The following is a 20,159-nucleotide window of genomic DNA, read 5'->3' on the forward strand; positions in this document are numbered from 1 at the left end:
AAGATGCAATGATTTCTCTTTCCAGCTCTAGCCCCCATAGTCAATGACGTGTAACAAAGACAATAAATGTAGAAAGGTCTGAAAATCATGAAGATTAAGAACATGAGGGGTGCCTGGGTGGCTCAGTTGGTTAAGCGTCTGTCTTCGGCTCAGGTCATGATCTCGGGGTTCTGGGATCAAGCCCCGCATCGCACTTCCTGCTCCGCGGGGAGCCTGTTTCTCCCTCTCCCACTCCCCCTGCTTGTGTTCCCTCTCTCGCTGTCTCTCTTTCTCTGTCAAATAAGTAAATAAAATTAAATCTTAAAAAAAACATGAATCACGAATACAGCAGCAACTAAATTTGTCCATCAATTTAATCTTTTTGAAGTTTGTTACTGAACATTGTCCATGATATGGGCCGCCAGGGAAGACAGAATTATTAAGAGGTAACCAGACTGAAAAGAGTCTGCTCCCACACCCTCACTACAGACTGTCCTCCTTGTATGTTAGGCTGCCTGTTGGCTCTTCAAGACTGATCCTGCATGAAGAGTCCCCTGTGTTGTCAATCCTCACATCTGCCCTACGGGGTTTAGTTTAAAAACTTGACCTAACATTTCCCCTTTCCTCCTCAGACCCCACTCTTTAGTTTCACCTATTATATGTTAATAGCACCCTTTACTTATTTTTTTAAGATTTTATTTATTTTATTTATTTGAGAGAGAGAGAGTGGATGCAGGTGGGGGGGAGGGGCAGAGGGAGAAAGAAGCAGAGTCTGTGCTGAGCTCAGAGCCCAGCGTGGGGCTCAATCCCAGGACCCAAATCTCCTGACCTGAGCCGAAATCCAGAGTCAGACACTGAACCAAGCGAGCCACGCAGGTTCCCCCCCATCCTTTACTTTCTATCACAGCAGTTATCATAACTAGAGAGTGGTTTGTCTGATTATTTAATGTCTATCTTTACTACACTGTAAGCACCACAGGACAGGGACCCTGTCTGTTTTGTTCCCCCTCTACTTCCAGCACCTGCCACAGGTCCTGGCACATGATATGCATTCAATAAATATTAATTGAATGAAAAGGTGAATGAATGAATTTCATCTTGCGTATGAGAAGATGAAATCTCACTGACCACGTCAAATTACTAACAAGTGAGATAACAAAAATGTGCACCTGTTCTCACTGGCTCCACTCTGGGTGGTATCCTCGCCCCTCTCCTGGACTTGAGGCTCCGGGCAACAGCTTGGGTGCAGGAGGAAGCCGAGCAGGAGAAGCAGGCGCACAGCTGAGGGTATGTGGCCGCAGACCTGCTCCCTCCTCACTTGTTCTTTCTCTGTGTGCTAGCCAATGCTCATATATATATATATATTTTAATTTTTTAAAGATTTTTTTTTAATTTCATTTATTTGAGAGAGAGAACATGAGAGGGGGGAGGGTCAGAGGGAGAAACAGGCTCCCCGCCGAGCAGGGAGCCGGATGCGGGATTCGATCCCAGGACCCCGGGATCCTGATCTGAGCCGCAGGCAGACGCTTAACCTACTGAGCCACCCAGGCGCCCATTCAGGGTTTACTTTATGAACATGAACTCAGCACCTACTTGGAAAAAGTCCGCCTGTTTGCACAAGGTCTCAGCGTCCGGTGCCGCCCTCACGTGGAGGAGCATAGTGACATATTCAGAACCATGACCTCTCATCTCTCACTCACCATCTGCCTCACGGACTCCAGGACACAAACACTCAAGTTGGAAACACATGGTATTTGTATTTCTCTAGTAGACTTGATTTGGGATCACCTCTCATTCCTAATGCAGCAGTTTTATCTCTGGCCCAGATACTTGAGGTCAGCTGTTGATCCACCATGCGAAGCTGTAGGTCCATTTCCAGAGCCCAAGTGTTCTTTGCTCCATTCCTTTCTCTTGCCCAGAGCTACGCTCCTCAACATGTCCACTCCATCTGCTGGCTTTGCCTACCACCCCTTCTCTCTTCCGGGCCCACAGCTCCCTCTCCCTGAAGTATTCCCTCAAAATCCACGAGGCGATAATACCTCTAATTTAAGATAGGCAGAATAAACACGTTCTTGCCGCAAAGAAAATTAGCTTAACTTATCTCTTCACCTTCGAATGGCATCAAGGCAAATTCTCAAAGTATAAATGGCTCAAAGTACCTTCTAATGTCTTTTACTTGCTTGCTCTGTTTATCTCACTCAACTCAGAGAAAACGCATTCCCAGTAGACTTTCCTCAGCCTCCGTGGACAGTTTTTGATTAAGAGCGAGGCTAACTTTCCCCAAACCAGCCTGCAGGGCAGGGAACGTGTGCAGAGTCAGAAGGTTTGCCTGCGTGGAGCACGCAGCCAAAGCCTGACGCTGCGTCCTTCCTTCTTCTCCAGGTGCTCAGAGCGTGATCAAGAAGGGTCTCTCTCGCCTTCCAGGGTGAGGCACTGCCCCACAGCTGCGCCTTCTTCCTGCCTGGTCATCCGGTGCCCTCTGCAGGAGGACTCTGTTTTGGCTCTGTCGTCTCCAGAGTGCCTTCAAAAGCCCTTACAAAGCCAGAGCTTGGTCTCTCGTGACGCTGTGCATATTACCTGTAATTACCCCCACAAATGCCCATCTATTTAAAGTTGGAGATTTGTTTTCATAGGACCGAATTTCACTTATAAAAAAAAAAATTCTATGTACGTTGAGAAACTCTGGTGCTTGGAAGAGTTTCAAATTTGAGGGGCAGGATGAATTCTGATACTGACATTAATGTTCTGATTTTAATTTACTTCAAAAATCCCTTGGCATAGAAAACCAATTACCTTTTGGTTTTTCCTTTGTTCTGGGTCTTTGCCCTATATTTTTTAGTCTGTATTTTGAGTTGATGCTTCATACTGCAGAGAAAACATTTGGAGCAGGCTGAGCTGAAGAGCGGAGAGTGTTGTAGTGAGAAACGAGTGAGGTTTTAGGCCTAATTTGCTGTTATTTTACTGTGAGGCCTTGAAAAGCCATTTCACTCCTCTGGGCTTTAGTGTTATCTTTTGTAAAATTAAATGGCTGACCAGGATGAGCTCTAAGATTTCTTCCAGCTCTGAAAATTCGTCACCCTGTACTTACACCTGGGTCACCCTTCTCTGCTGATATGTATCGCTTTTTTAAAAATTCATATTAATTCATTTTATTTCCTACTTTATCTCTTATGCCTTTTAATGGCCATATTTATGGTCCTGTTGCATTAGCTATATTCTCTTAAACAGACATGGATGATTTTACATACAGATCTTTCAAGAAAAACAATGACATGGTCAATGTGGCCATGTTTTCAAAATTGAAAAAAAAAAGATTGGTTTTCTTTCACTCTTCCCTTTCCAAATTATTTTTTTGTTATAGCACAACTTATATATTTCAAATGGACAAAAAATTAGTGTCATTTACAGTATCTTAAGATAAATTGCCTTTGAATGGGAGCTGCCTTTCCAGTACTTTGAGGTCTACAAGACGAATCTAGAAAATGTACTACTGTGGAAAATGACTGCTTCAATCGAATGGGGGGAGGAGGGAGGGCCTGTGGTTTCTCTTTTTGATTAATTGCTGTAACACTGTCCTTCAGGTGGCTGAGGGAGTTTCATGTTTTCTTTAGACATCATTAGGTGCCAGAGCTCTTGCAGGACAACTTTGATACTATATGAATTCTGCCATTTTGTTAGCACTGATATGGCTCTTGGGTCCACCACTCCATTAGAACTATTAACTCCATTCGTATTAATTTTTGTTACAAATCTTACAAAGGGGGGTGCTTCTGGGTATTTAGGTCCACATTCTATTTTAAGGCTGTATATTCGGTTTTCATAAATTGTCCGAGCCCGTAGTGGCTGCCATCTTGCGTCACTGTTGCTGGAAGCTCCAAATTATTTTTAACTTAGATGTTTCTTCACTCTGCAGATTCTTCAGTTTCCAGCATCAGTCTTTTAGCCAGGGATAATAGTTAATGATCTTGATCATCCGACAATAAAAACATTTATTGAGTTCCTACTATGAGTCAGGCATTCTGCTAGGTGCTACAAATACAAAGACAGACAAACTCTGGACCTTGTAAACTAAGACTAAGAGAAAGTGTCCCTACATGCCTGGAAGTTAATGTGCTGCTCCCTCCCCCTCACCATTCCTGCTGGGTCCCAGGACTGACTTCCAGGATATCATACTGAAAATCTACTAATGTGAACAAATAATCTAGAGCAGAGGAACATGATTTTCATGCAAAAAATATGGCTTCTGTTGTGTACATTTGGCAAATGAACTTAATTCTTACAAATTGCCTCAGCTTTCTTATCTGTAAAATAAAAAAAATTGTGTTTGTGGACTTGAGACAGGGATTGGTCTCCATGATTCTAAGACTCATTCTAACCCTTGCAGGTCTGTGGTTTTGATTTAAAGTTCAATTATACAGGGACACCTGGGTGTACCAGTTGGTTAAGCTTCGCCTTCAGCTCAGGTCATGATCCTGGGGTCCTGGGATCAAGTCCCTTGTCGGGCTGCTTGCTCAGTGGGGAGCGTGCTTCTCCCTCTGCCCCTCTGCCCCTCTCCCCCTGCTTTGCTCTCTCTCTCTCCCTGACAAATAAATAAATAAAATCTTAAAAAAAAAGTTCAATTATACAATGCTTTCAATAAAGAAGACTCAGGACTGTACTTCTTTATAAAGACTAGCAGAAATGAAGTAAAATCTATGGAATCTTCCATTGTAAGAAAACTTCCTTTGTAGGAAAACTAAATACATATCTAGAAATAAAGTTGAAAGAAAAGAAATAAAGTTGAAAGTGAAGAAAACAGGAAAAAGAAAATTTATTGGAGGAGGGGGAGAAAGAGAGAAAAAATAAGTTTAAAATTCTAATAAGTGAATGCCAATTTGTGTTGGCCACCAAGAAAAAAAAATCAAATTCAAAATACCCCTTAAGAAAAATGAGATATGTCTATGAATTTTGTCTAAATTGAGTAAAATAAAATTTCCTTACTAGACTAGTAAAAATTGTTTAAATAGACCTTATACCATTTTCTGATAATCTCGTGGCTCCTGCTGGGTCCTGGTTGGCAGAAACTCTGCCTTCTGCCTCTGGATCCCTCGGGGCACGTGCTCTAAGCACAGGACTCATGCAACACATACCTTTGATTGAATCTTTGATACATTCATTTCCAGATTTTCCACTAAAATTCAGTCCTCCTGAAGGCATAGTTAGCTACCCCTTTTGAAAGGATAAGCTGAAGAAACCCTAGCACTTGTCTATTTTTCAAATACTATGAAGTTTTAAAAGCAAATGTAATTTTGCTTCTTGTTCCATGTTTATGCTGAGTCAGGAAGACTTTTTCTGATTGCTTTATGGCAAATATCCTTCTTGTCTCTTAGACTATGCCCCCATTAGACGTGGTGAACATTCTCTCATGATTCCTACGTTAGTAATCTTCATCCTCACTTTGAAACTATGGCTCTGAACACAAACCAGAGTGCAAATCACAGCGTTCCAGAGGCCACTACCCTAGCACCTGGACCCATTCGACCACAGAATCCCATTTTAGCTGTCCCTGCCACGAGCTGGCCAGTGGTTGTGTACTAAGAAAAGTCCCTCCGCATTCTTCCAGAGTCTAAATTATGCCTTCCCATGCGGAACTGATGGAAGTCCAAACAAGCGAAACAGAACTGATTGGAAGTTACACAGGGCCAGATTCGTGGCGTGCAATCTGTGCAGTCATATAGGCAGGCCCCTGCACTCAGAAGGGCCCTGGGCTTGCTTTAATGCTCTGCTGTCACTGTCATGAAATATTTAGTAATTCTGGTTTTGGACTTGGGTTTTGTAAGTGACGTCAGCTGGGACAACGGAGCGTCCGTGTGAGCAGAGGGGATCCACTCACATGCATCTCCATTATTCCCTATCTGCCCCTCCCCATATGGCATCACAGTGTCCCATGGACACAGAAGTCCGGTGAGCCCATGATGCGGGGGGCTTCAGCAAGACTCAAAGCAAGTACCAGGTTAGTGTGTTCCATCTCTGATTGAGTAAATGGGAGCCCTGAGAGCCCTAAGAGGTCATCCTTTTCTTTTATCATAACTTCTTCTGATGCAGCTAGAAGGCAACAGTGTTCTAAGAAACACAAATGACCAAGAAAACCTGCCATATCCTTTCTTCCTCATGTGACTTAGCCAACCACTTACTGTGCATGTTTGGCATAGAAAAAAAAGGAAAGATAGGACAACCCATAGTCCCTTTTTCTTTCGGTCCTTATTTACGCATCAGTAAGCCAAAAGCAGAGTGTTGACTGAATGTGCATGAATCAGGAAGTGACATAAAAACAGTTGAAGTACTTTTGTTCAGTATTTCCACCGCTCTGGGAAGAACAAAATGCATATGCATATACACAATGTATATGCAAATGTATATACATTGTGTAATTTCAGTACAAGTTATATTTGCACTTAATACAATTATATTTGTTCTTATAGTTGCAGTTACAATTTGCATTGCACAATATAAAGATGAATGATAAAGATAAAATTCATGCTAGTAATTAAAATCTTAATTTTTTATTTTAGAATGACAATAGCAAATAAAAAGCCACCATAACAAGTCAAGAGAGAAATTGCAGAAGAAAGGAGAAGGTACTGTCGTACCTTTAATAGTACCCTTTCCTTGATTTTTAAACCAAGGATCCCACATTTTCATTTAGCGTGAGCACTGTGAATTACGTACCCAGCGGTGAGGTAGGAAAAGCAGAAAATGATGAGAAAGTAAAACTTGAAGCAGTAACAAGAAAACATTTAAATGACTATTTCTTCGGGTAATTACCAAAAAAAGTGTTGTAACTATTCATTCCGAGAGAATGATATACTAAAAAATTCTCGGTTACCTGCATCATTTAGACCAAGCACCTTTATTTCCCAAGCATTTGTCAACCTAATGTCTGCAGTAACAAGGAACAATACGCTAGGGGGCAGCAGCTACCGCGCGTCAGCCCTATAGGGCTCTGAAGCCCAGGATCAGTGATTTCCTTACTTAGGAGACCCTGAGGAGATGAAGAGATACTGACTACCTAAGAAATCGGCTGTTTATGTTAATTTGCTCTGCTGAGTTGTTTCAGAGACGATGGGCTTCTTACTCCAAGGACTTGAGGTGTTTCTTGGCCAAAAATGAAGTAGCAGTGAACGTGTTTTTATCTGCTCACACTCTATGACACATTCCTAAAGTGAAAAGTAACATAGTCAAGGGGCGCCTGGGTGGCTCAGTCCATTAAGCGACTTCCTTAGGCTCAGGTCATGATCCCAGGGTCCTGGGATCGAGCCCCGCGTTGGGTTCCCTGCTCAGCAGGAAGCCTGCTTCTGCCTCTCCCTTTGCCCCCACCCTTCCCCTGAAATAAATAAATAAAATCTTTCAAAAAATGGTAACATAGTCTGAAAGATCTTTTTTTTTTTTAAGATTTTATTTATTTGAAAGAGAGAGAGTGAGCGAGAGAGAGAGGGCACAAGCCAAGGGGAGCAGCAGAGAGAGAAGCCTACTCCCCGCTGAGCAGGGAGCCTGATGGGGGACCCGATTCCAGGACCCTGGGATCATGACCTGAGCCGAAGCAGATGCTTAACCAACTGAGCCACCCAGGCACTCCCTGAAAGATCATTTTAAACTTAATTTCCCTGTACAACCTAGTAGTAATTGGTCATTTTTATCAACTATGGATTTGATCAAAAGAAACAACTCATTTCACTGAGGCCACTTAGCAGCTATCAAGTGATAACAATTTTGTAATCATGAAGGGTGTGCAGATTTCAGAGGAAAACTGCCAAGTCAAAGGATTAGAAAACCATTTACAAAATCCATACTCAGTCACTCAACATGGCTGGAATTGAAGAATCAGAATGTGCTGAACAGAACAAGAATCTAGTAGCCTATATTTTAAAGGAGATAATTTGCAAAGATCACTATATTTACCAAGATATGGAAAGCTATTCAGTTAGCATGAAGGTGAGAATAGCATTGCCCTACAGATGAGTTGGCTCAAACATAGCTTGCAGCATTATATTCAGTTGCTCCCACAAGATTTCCCAAATAAAAATTTTGTAAAAGTGGACTGAAAGTTGTATGAAGCAATATGTTAAGAAACCACTGTAGTGAATTCGACTCTCTGGAAAGAATTAAGAAAAGGTTCCTTTTATCCCAGTTTATCACAAACCTCCAGGACGGTGCTTCTCAAAAGAGGCAGTTCTGTCCACTAGGGGCATTTGGAAATTTGCAGGGGTGTTTCTGGTGGTCCCTGTGATTAGAGGCACGACTTCCTTTTAATAAAGTGGCGAGCCAGGGACCTTAACTCCTACAATGCATAGGGCATCCCCCCAAAATGGGAAAGTATTGTCAAACATCTCTCACAACTTTTAATGCCCTGCCTTAAATTTACAGGTGAAAAATTCTGTTTCTTAGAAACTAAGTCTATTTTACATATAAGCACAAATTACTTGTAGTGTCGTTTTAATAAAACTCAGTGTTCCAGGGATATAACTACCAGGTAAGTCAAGGGAAGATCGGGCTTTATTTCAGTCAGAACTTCACCAAGACTTGTAACCATCTCTGAGGAGTGTGTCACCAGCAGCATCTGGTGGAGCCGAGTCACCAACAGAACACATTGGGAACATTCTGCATTTATAGCTCTTGATTCATGGTGGTTCTAAGTGTACATTTAAATATACCTTTTTAGTTTTTATTCAAAATGTTAAATATAAAAAGAAGAATCAAGTTGAAGATTTTCCTGTCTCTCTTCAGTCCCAGCATACTCATAATCAGTGTAGGCATCTGACCACTTCATCGTGCTTTTTAGTGTAGCTATAATTGTGCGTTCCCATACTTGGGTGTAGATTTCTTTCATTTCTCCTTTGTATGGCAGTTAAGGCATTCTGTCTGTGTGTGTAGAGTTTTAATTTTGTGTATTACAGACTATATTTTCTATGGATTCCATTTCAGGGTAGTAAAGGAACATAACAAAATATTTGTCATGAAAGGGGCTTCGGGTCTCCTAGGTTTGAAAGCGAAGGCTTTAGGGGTCTTCCTTCGGCAGGCAGCTACCTCACCTGTTCTCCTGGTCTTCCCCAGCCTATCCCTGCCACTTGCCCAGAAGGGAATGGGCAGTAACAAGAAATGGTTAGTAGCTAGCCCATGAAGAAAATTTTATTCTGGTTAATAATTTTTTTCTGATAATTTTTAAATAGTTGTTAGGTTGAGCATTCTTAAATGATATGGATATAAATATAGCATCGTCAAAAGTACATATTAATTATTTCATTCATTAAGTGTTACCAACTACCTTACTAGTAAAGTACTAGTAAACAGATAGTGTCTAAATAACACCAAAATCATTGCTACCCTAAAGAAAATCTCTTTCTGAAAACAAACCAACCAACAGGGATTTAACAAGGATATTAAAATAGGTGACAAAGCAATTGACTGGGTGAAATTTTCAGTCAGATATTTTGGAAGCATTTAATTTGTACCCATCCATTATAAGCAGGTTAGGTCCCAATAAACCAAATCAGAATAGATATGCAAGAAAAAAAATAAAGCTAAATCTTAAAAAAAAAATTACATTGTGAGAGATAAAGCAAATTTTTAAAAAAGGTTTACTTATTTAATTTGAGAGGGAGAGAGAGAGAGAGTCAGGGGGAGGGGCAGACTCCCAACTGAGTGTGGAACCTGATGCGGGGCTCAATCTCAACACCCTGAGATCATGACCTGAGCTGAAACCAAGAGTCGGATGCTTAACCAACTGAGCCCATCCAGGTACCCTGAGATAAAGCAACTTTTAAGAAAAAAAAATAAAATATGATAAATAAAATAAATATACTTTTTTTTTAGAATCAGAATTACGTGACTGTGAAATTAGTGTATCTTTTAAAGCTCTTTGGTATGGCTGGAATCAAACTCTTTACAGTAAATTCAGTAATAGAAAGAAATAGTCCTCTGCACTTATTAGAAACAAATGTTACTGTGGGGTTTTTTCCTTTCCTCTGGCTGGTTGCTAAAATCAAGTGTGGAATGAACAAAGGCAAAGCAGGTTAGGGAAGGGGGGCTATGTGACTAGGAGCAGGTTGCCTGACCTCTCAGTGCCTGGGTTTCCTTATATCATAGTACCATATGAAATGAATTAGGACATATGTGCTCAGAACAGGACCCAGCATTTATAGTCAGAGGCACATAGCGAGGTGTTAGCATATCTCTTTTCCAGACCAGAAACATGAGGGCTGTTGATGGGAACAATTGCCTAACTTAGGAAGGGCCGTCTTGACCGAACTAGGCAGTCACATGACTTGCTTCGTACTTCAGGGCTCCAGATGTGAGAGATGCCAAACAGTGCCAGTGTAATTAAAAGTGTTTGACAGCCTGGTAAGCCTAGGGCATTCCTGACTAAGCTGTATCCAGTTGTTCAAGTTGGGAAAATGGAAGGTTTGTGTGGATTTAGATATTGGAGTTTGTTACCCAGCAAGAGACAGAAGTTCCCGAAGAAATTCTGATTTAGCTCATGAGCGAAGCAACTTCTTGATAGGTGGCTGTTGACTCTGACCACAGTGAACCCAAGAACTCATGATCCTCTGACCCAGAAAAAAAAACACCACCTCACGTGAGAACTGATTAGGTGGCAAGACACCAGGAAAACTAGTTTTACAACCTATCAGGTGGCTAAAGATTGGTCACATTGTGTGGGGGAGCAGGAAAAGCAGGGCCACTAGATCTCACGGGGCGGGGGGGGCATCTGTGTGGAGTACACTGCGTGGGAACGGGTTCTGGACCCTCGTGCTGCTCTGCTGTCCCAGAGAGGGCCTAATGCAGCTGGGACACGCGAGCCCGTGACACCAAATGGAACCTTCCTTCTCGTCTTTCCACAGCATTGCATAACCACTGAACTTGCCCGGAAAGAAATGCAAAGGAGGTTTTAGATTATGTATTAAACTATCCTATCTCATTAAAACCATTCTCTTTACAGGCAAGAGAAACATAGATTTAGAGACGTAACACTTGAGGTTAAGCCTCACACCAGGCTGCCTCACTCCAAATCCCATGCTCCCAAACTATGTGCTAGCCTGCCTCCTTGGAACCAATCACAATAAATGTTTGTTTAGTGTTGGAACACTCAGGAAGTTCCAAACCCTCGTGCACCTTCTATCACTACCGTCTCCATTATGTAGATAAGTAAACAGACAAAGTGATGTGTAAGGCATTTCCCCAAATTTATACAATTAGCTGGTGGAGGCAAGATTTGCACCCAAGTCTTTTAAATCTAGTAGAATTTACAACAGGAATGCTCAGAAAGAATGGGGTGAGCTATGCTGAGCACCCTGACCAAAGGGAAAAGATTCTGAGATCCCGACCTCAGCCTGTTTTGGTCTTTGCTGTCTCCCTGGAAATGCTTTTACATGAATAGAATTAGCTAATAATCACCTGCATCCTGATTACTGCATTTGTACCACCCTCGAGCTATACTCCGTTTCTCTAGATGGTATGTAGGATTTGTAGAATCTGGAAAGGTCTTCTCTGTTGAAGATGAATATTTGAGAGAGCACTTTTAGATTTAAGCAGTATCCTTAAAGTAATATGTCTAGACCCCATGGAAATCCCCCATAGGGTTAATAAGCAAATACTAATGGTCCAGGATGCCAAGAGCGAGAAGGACACCACAACATGAGAAACTTCCATCCCTCGGGAGGACAAACATCTCTGAATTTTGGAGAAAATGTCATTTTCAGACTTACTCCATTACTTTTATCTAATAACCTGTTACTTATTATGGATTTCAGAAGGTCTGGTAAAGGGACGTTAATAATCAATAGGACATTGTTCCATGTGAGAAAGGAAACAACCTGTATAGATCTCTGTCAGAGTTTACTCCCCTGAGTTGGTCATGAGGCACTGTGCTGCCTGGTCTCAAACACTGGCAGCCATCATGAGCAAGTTTTTGTGAACTCGGTGATACCTGCAATTATTCAGAGGAGGCCTCGAGGCCTAAGGAAGAAGAGAGTTCCTGGGATCAGTTACCTCACACCCATTTTACCACATTTTCTCCACCACGGAGGTACTGGATCTGTTCATCTGGAGAACTGGTTTGGTTTTTTTTTTTCCAGTTATAAAATATAACAAAATGTTTAATCAGTTAATCGCTTTAGGTTCAATTGTAAAATTTATTTAACTTTCTCAAATTAATTTGTTGTCAATTTATACTGTAAGTAGAGTATATTGTTGTCATGAGATAAAACTTCCTCAAAAATATTTTCGGGATCCTCCTTCTCCCTCTGCCTCTCGCTAGCTCTCTCTGTCTCTCATGAATAAATATATAAAATCCTTAAAAAATATTTTTAATCCATGAAATAAAAGGTAATGCATTTTTCCCCCTCAACTACATAATAAACTGTCAGCATCACCAAATTTTACCTATTTCCAATAGTAGAAACATAAAAAGTTTAGAAGGGCCATTCATTTTAAGAATGAATGAGTGTGACAAACCCAACCACATTCTCTGTCTAGGTAGTGGAACCTGCGGGCTGGGAAACTTCAGGATGGTTCATGCTAAGAGCTGGACCCTGAAGAAGCACTTTGAAGGCAGCCCTACTCATAGTAACTTTGAGTTAAAGACAGTTGAACTCCCATCCTTAAAAAATGGAGAGGTCCTGCTGGAAGGTTTGTTCCCTACCGTGGATCCTTATATGAGAGTGGTGGCCAACAGATTGAAAGAGGGTGATATGATGATGGGGCAGCAAGTGGCCAGAGTTGTGGAAAGTAAAAACTCAGCCTTCCCAGCAGGAACTGTGGTAGTGGCTTTTTCAGGCTGGACAACACACTCTGTTTCTGATGGGAAAGATCTGGAAAAGCTACACTGCAGAGTGGCCAGACATGGTATCAGTGTCTTTGGCTCTGGGAACAGTGGGCATGACAGGGCTAACACCCTACTTTGGCCTATTTGACATCTGTGGTGTGAACGGTGGAGAAACAGTGATGGTTAATGCAGCAGCAGGAGCAGTGGGCTCTGTGGTGGGGCTGATAGCTAAGTTCAAGGGCTGCAAAGTTATTGGAGCAGCAGGGTCTGACGAAAAGTTTGCCTACCTCAAAAAGCCTGGATATGATGGTGCCTTTAACTACAAAAGAGTAGAGTCTTTGGAAGAAACTTTGAAAAAAGCCTCTCCTGATGGTTATGATTGTTAGTTTGATAATGTAGGCAGAGAGTTTTCAAACATTGTTATCCCCCAGATGAAGAAATTTGGAAGAATTGCTATATGTGGGGTCATCTCTACATATAATAGTACTTGCCCTCTTTCCCGGGCCCACACCCAGAGAATATTATCTATCAGCAGCTCTGCATGGAAGGGTTCATCGTCACCCGCTGGCAAGGAGAGGTCCGCCAGAAGGCTCTGAAAGACTTGCTGAAATGGGTCGTAGAGGGTGAAATCCAGTACCATGAATACATCACTGAAGGATTTGAAAACATGCCAGCTACATTCATGGGAATGCTGAAAGGAGATAATTTGGGAAAAGCAATAGTGAAAGTATGAAAAAAATGACACATGGAATCTAGAAATCATTTGGATAATTAATTTCTTTTTGACCATTTAGTAAAAATGTATACTACTTTCATCATCTAAGAAATAGTCATTGTGATGAGTTTGATCTACCTAATAAAACACATCTAAGTGGTATGTAAAACAAAACAAAACAAAAAAGAATGAATGAGTGATGGGTGCATGAATGAATTTTTAAAATACTTCCTGAATGCAGGCATGGTACTAGGTACTAGGAATACCCAAATTAATAATCAAATAAAACCCAATAACCTACCCTGGATGTCAATATAATCAATAAAACTTCACGAGCAAGATTAAGAAATATAAGTATGGGGCGCCTGGCTGACTCAGTTGGTAGAGCACACAACCCTTGATCTCAGGGTCATGAGTTTGAGCCCCATGTCGGGGGTAGAGATCACTTTAAAAAAAAAGAAAGAAAAAAAAGGAAAAAGAAATGTAAAGACATCAGAAGTATTCTAAATGGAAACTTTGGGGAAAAATTCAAAAATAGAAATTAGAAGGTTTTTTTGCCCTATTCTGGTTTCATTACTTTGTTGTCTGTGTGAGCTGGAAAGCACATATTCTCCCCCTGTGTGAGGAGAGGGGTGTCATGCACTCCAAACCACCCACATGTGCCTTGGACAGAAACTGTTAATGTTAAGACAGATCACATACAGTTTATTGTAGACATAGATCAAAACTGAAGGAAAAATATTCCTGAAACATGGCCTTGGTGCCTGATAACAGTGCTTTGGTGCTTGACAGGTGTAAAGATGAGCGGTTCACCTTTACCTCTACCAAAATATATATTCTCTACCAGCCAGAAAGATTAAAATGACTGAAGCCATGAATGGCTCCCCTCCATGAGGAGGGGAGTTGAGTATTAAAAATTTGAGATGTCTTGCAGACTGATGCTCAATCCTGTGAGGAACACCAGCACATCGGCATTCTTCCCACAGCCAGCTCTCCAGGAATGGAAGCCTAGTCCCCACAGGCTGGTGTCAGAGTTTACTGGTTATAAAGGGATAGAGCCGCACTGACTTGCCAAGTGGCCACGACCATGGCAAGCCAACTCATCAAGCCTGATAACCAGTTCTTTGAAATTGGGCCACCTGGGGGATTCCTAGCCAGGTACAAGAATGGGCCTTCACCAACAGGAAAATGAGGAGCACCAAACAATGAGGGTGCTCCAAATGACCACTCAGACAAGTGGAATGGGGTAGTTTGGAGAGGCCTGTGCCTAACTTCTCAATCAGAAAAAGATCAGGGTGGTTATCTTTCTCTAAATTTGGGTAGGAAGTACAATCAGTCACAGTAGAGAAGGCAAGCCCTCCTGACCTGATGTTATCTCCTATGACTCTCCTCCTTGCTCACTATTAGGCATGCAGACCTCCTTGCTGTTCCTCACACGTACTCCTCACTCAGGACCCTTGCACTTCCTGTTCTCTCTACCTGGAATGCTCTTCCTCCAGATTTCCTCACGGCTCCCTCTCTCACTCCTTTCAAGTCTTTGCTGAAACTTCACTTTCTCAGTGAGACCTGATGTATACATTTAACTCTGCTGCTATAGCAAATTACCAAAAACAGAGTGATTTAAAACAACACAAATTTATTATCTTACAGTTCTGTTGGTTGGAAGTTTAGTATGCAAGCTGGAAGTTCACTAAAATCAAGGTGTTGGTGGTCTGTGTTCCCTTGTGAAGGTTCTAGGGGAGGATACATTTCCTACTTATTTGGGTTGTTGACAGAATGTAAGTCCTTGTGATTGTAGGACTGAAGTCTCTGTTTCCTTGCTGGCTTTCAGCTGAGGGCCATTCCCCACTTCTAGAGGCTTCCCACATCCTTTAGCATGGCCCCCCGCCTCCATCTTCAAAGCCAGCAATGACACGGTAAGCCCCTTTCCCACTTCAAGGCTTTCGTTTTTCTTCTTTCTTCTCTTCTCTCTCACTGAACCAGGAAAGATTCTCCACTTTTGTTATTTCATGTGATTACATTGGGCATACCTGGATAATCTAGGATAATCTCACTATATCACATCTGCAAAGCTTCTTTTGCAATGTAAGGTAACCTATTCACAGGATTCAGGGATTAGGGCATGAATATCTTTGGGGGGAGCATTAAACATATTTAAAATCATGACAATTTAGTCAAGTTACCCAGGAGAACAAATAACTTTATTTAAAAACCCAATTCAGGATTATCCACCCTCTCCTATGATCAGAGTTTGCTTGAAACCCAATGCAACGTGTAACTCAAGGTGTTATATGTGTCACCGACCATCCTTCCTAAGCTCAAGGCCTCTCATGAAAATTTCCCCGATCCCAGCAATTGATGACAAGGACAGCTGTGCCGGGCATGTGACCTTTTCTCGTAGTCCCAGCTGATTGGAGTAGGGAAGACACTTTACCCAAAGGGCCACCATTCCAGTGATTCTTTGATTTGAGCAAACAAGATCTAAAAATAACGGACAAACAATGATATAACCAATATTTTCCAAGGTTTGTTGTTGTGTGCCAGGTTTGTGTAGCTCCTTACTGACCTTTACTCTGTGAGCACAGTTTGCTCCAAATGTAATGCATACATGTGTGTCAATATACACAATACCTTATGATGAAGACACTCCTACTAAATCCAAAATATGAACCCAGATAGTCACTCTCCAAAGCCCACAGTCCTATTATTGCCTTCTAACTGGGAAGGAATGATTCCGGAGAAGCCAAATATATTTTGTACTGAAAAATTCCTTCTTTCTTCCTTTCTTAATGACAGGAAGTATATATGTGTATATTTTTTTAAAGTATGTAAGTGCCATAATATTTTAAATATTATTTTAAATAAAGATATCCTAAATGTCATTCAAATGGTATGAATGACATTAATGCAGTAATCTTGGCATTTGGATTAAAACAGAACTACACTTAAAAAGAAAAGTCAGTTTTATACAAATGTCATATATTTCTCTGGACTATAAAATTGATAAATGAACACACATCATAATTTCTCTACAGATAGATTCTACTTAAGCTAGGTAGACATAAAATGAAAAGGCTATTTACCCAATTTAAAAAAGTATTTAAGTATTTACCCAATTTAAAAAAGTATTTAAGGAAAGGTATATTTAAGGATACCCGTTAATTCTTAAATCTGGTTATAAATTTTCATTGAGAAAACCTTTTCATCATGTATCAGTGGGCACATGATATCTACATGACTTACCACTGGTGATACTAGCCTTAATCATTTGGTTAAGGTGGTGTTTGCCAGGTTTCTTCACTGTAAAGTTACCGTTTTTTCTTTCCATACTCTAACTTTAATGGGAATCACTAAGTCTAGTCCTCATGCAAGGGATGGTTTGTTTACTTTTTATTTTGGAAACATTTCAAACTTCTAAGAAAGATACAAAAGCAGTGTGATAAATCCCCACATACACTTCATCTAGATTCATCACTGATACCTGCCAGGAGTCAGGTGGGCAGAAGGAGGAACGTGGAGCAACAATCACTTTTGTGAAACCCTGAGAACTAATGAGCTAAAACCCAGGAAATAATGATTTGGTGAGAGAGTGCACCAAGCGTAAATAGAAATTAAGGGGGGGAGACAATACCAGATTTGCCTCCTAAAGTGCCAGTCATGATATTCTCTAACCAAAATTCCAAATTATTTAGTTGTAGTTTATTCTTAAATCAATTAAATAATTACCTCTCACCATAGCTTCTTCATTCCTGAGCTCTTTATTTTGATTCATTTCTTTGTTGTCTGGGGTTCATCTTTCAGTAGTTCTTTCAAGGAGGGTTTTTGGGCTTGTTTTCCCTTGAATCAATGACTCGCAATCTTGGCCACCTATTGTAATGACCCGAGAGCTTCCGAAAAACCAGTGACTACGAGCGATCATCCCAGACCAATTCAATCAGGTTCTCTAAGAGTATGATCCATGCAACAGTATTTTAAAAAATTCTCAAATGGTCCTAATGTGCAGACAAGTCAATATCTCCAATCTCAGAGAAATTACACAAACAGGCTCTCTTGGAGGAAAATAATGTCCAAGGGAAGTTGCAAGCAAGGGTCAAAGAGAACCACGGCTTTATTCTTTCAGATTTGAGAACTTGTTGTCTCTATACTAGAGACTCCTTGGGTAGGCTTTTTTTTTTTTTTTTTTTAAGATTTTATTTATTTATTTGACAGAGAGAGAGACACACAGGGAGAGCAGGAACACAAGCAGGGGGAGTGGGAGAGGGAGAAGCAGGCTTCCCGCAGAGCAGGGAGCCCGATATGGGGCTCGATCCCAGGACCCCGGGATCATGACCTGAGCCGAAGGCAGACGCTTAACTGAGTGAGCCACCCAGGAGCCCCTTGGGTGGGCTTTTAAAACTTGTATCACATTTTTGTTCCCTCAGAATGTCTATAGGAATCACCTCCAAATCTGGTCACATGCAGATTCTGACTCAGTTGATATGGAATGGCAGGAATGGCAACCGAGGTCCTGCATTTCTGAGAAGTTCCCAGGTGATACCCGTGCTGCTGGTACATGAACCACATTTCTGAACAGCAAAGGTATAAACCTAACTCCTCTATGTTCCCTAGAGAATATTGCTAGGGAGGAATCTGAAGCTACCTGAACTTGACCTTTTCTGGCCTTTTGGGGGGCTTGACTCTTCTTCCTGGATGACCATCTGATTCTCTTTTTAATCTTTGAAATCCAGATTTAGTTAGGTTACCCATATTAATAAAGTCTAAAATGAAGATTCCCGCATTGATATTGCATTGGCTTCCGAACATTTTTGTTGTTGTTCTAGTGCCTGTGAGGCCCAAATCTACAGCAGTTCTAGCTCCTCCATGGGGGCTCCATGTAGGACTGGCGTGAGGCCTGGCTTACACAGTGGCTGAGACTTCTGCTTGCCCTTTCACACATTCATTCCTACAGTAAAATGCCCATCAATTGAGGTAACTGGAATTAGCTTGTTCCTTGCAACCAAAAGAAATTAAAACAATTAGAAAGCATAGATTTCAAAATATACATTATAAAAATAAAGATTGCATAGAATGCTATGCCAAAAAGCAGCATGATGGGGTGCCTGGGTGGCTCAGATGGTTAAGCGTCTGCCTTTGGCTCAGGTCATGATGCCAGGGTCCTGGGATCGAGCCCCGCATCGGGCTCCCTGCTCAGCGGGGAGACTGCTTCTCCCTCTCCCTCTGCCTCTCCCTGGGCTCATGCTCTCTTTCTCTGTATCTCTGTGTCTCAAATGAATAAATTAAAAAAAAAATCCAAAAAACAAAAAAAACGAAAGCAGCATGAATGCAAAATAAATTATGTACTTACAGTAATGGTTGGCAGGAAGGAGGGAGGGGCAGAGAAGTTTTCACAATTTCAGTGTGTTGCTTACAAGTCATTATTTAAACAGATCAGCTGACAGATAATAAATAAGAGAAAAGGTAAAAAAGTTATAGTGCCAAAAAAAGAAAGGGAAGAGAGACTAAAGATTTAAATGTGGTGCCAAAGGATTCTGGAAGACTTACAAGCAATTAAAAGCTGAAAACTGAAAAATAAGAAAATCTTAAAGAAATAGTAAGGCAAGATTTTAAACCAGGAGGACTATAAAAACTCATAAAACAAAAGTACAACATGGGCTATAAAATAAGCTGAAGGAAGAGTAGAACAAGAAAATAAAATTCAAAAGGAAACCAGAAGGTTAATTTGTTAAAATTAAAATAAAAAGGAAGTCAGTTATAAAATAATTTTAAACAGATAAAAATTATTCAAAAATAAGAAAAGGTTGAAAGCCTGCAGGGTAATAAGGAAGACAGAAAATAGGATATGAGATACTTGTTTAAAAACATGAGAGTAGGATTAAAGGTAAATATAGTTAGATGATTTATATAGATTTAAAATACCGTCAGAGGGCGCCTGGGTGGCTCAGTCGTTAAGCGTCTGCCTTCGGCCCAGGTCATGGTCCCGGGGTCCTGGGATCGAGCCCCGCATCGGGCTCCCTGCTCCACGGGAAGCCTGCTTCTCCCTCTCCCACTCCCCCTGCTTGTGTTCCCTCTCTCGCTGTGTCTCTCTCTATCAAATAAATAAATAAAATCTTTAAAAAAATAAATAAAAAATAAAATACCATCAGAGTATTAAAAAAAATAAAAAATTTGAAAGTTAGAGGAAAAGGGAAGAGAAAAAATGTTTTGAAATGTAACAAGGAATAAGAAGGCTTGGTGCTTATTGTCTTTCCCCGAGATAACCTGCTAATGAAGTAGTGGTGTCTTTGGGTGGAACCTGAGGGGACAGAGAGCAATGTGACACCTTGGTCATGGAGGCTTCCCCCTTGCTCCCCTCAGCAACTGCCAAAGGCCAGCCTCACCAGCAGTAACCAGAGAAGACGGATAGGAGGTATTAATACAGCAAACTCACAGCTGGATGGCACCAACCTGACCCAGGAGAAACTCCCTAGCCTGCCAGCTACATTCCCTCCTGGATTATCTCCTCCAAATTTAGCCGACGTTCAGAGTCAGGGGAAACTACTTTCTCTAGATTAATAACCTACAAAGCATCAGGTGTCAGCAGTTGTCTTATGTCTCTAGACAATTTTTTAGGAACTGTGGTACAGCCCCCCAATAAAAAAGGCATTTATTTAATACGTGTTTATGGGG

General features: G+C 41.2%; 2 pseudogenes; one reads left to right on the forward strand and one right to left on the reverse strand.

Annotated features, from left to right (window-relative positions):
* Positions 1 to 3,526: 3,526 nt before the first annotated feature.
* LOC114216587 (ubiquitin-conjugating enzyme E2 variant 1 pseudogene) lies at positions 3,527 to 5,175 on the reverse strand (annotated as a pseudogene).
* Positions 5,176 to 12,486: 7,311 nt separating this feature from the next.
* Positions 12,487 to 13,511, forward strand: LOC114216588 (prostaglandin reductase 1 pseudogene; annotated as a pseudogene).
* The last annotated feature ends 6,648 nt before the right edge of the window (positions 13,512 to 20,159 follow it).

The sequence above is a fragment of the Eumetopias jubatus genome, unplaced genomic scaffold (assembly GCF_037043125.1).
Source record: "Eumetopias jubatus isolate StellerSeaLion01/CBP00866 unplaced genomic scaffold, mEumJub1_p1.0 scaffold_8, whole genome shotgun sequence".
Classification (NCBI taxonomy): Eukaryota; Metazoa; Chordata; class Mammalia; order Carnivora; family Otariidae; genus Eumetopias; species Eumetopias jubatus.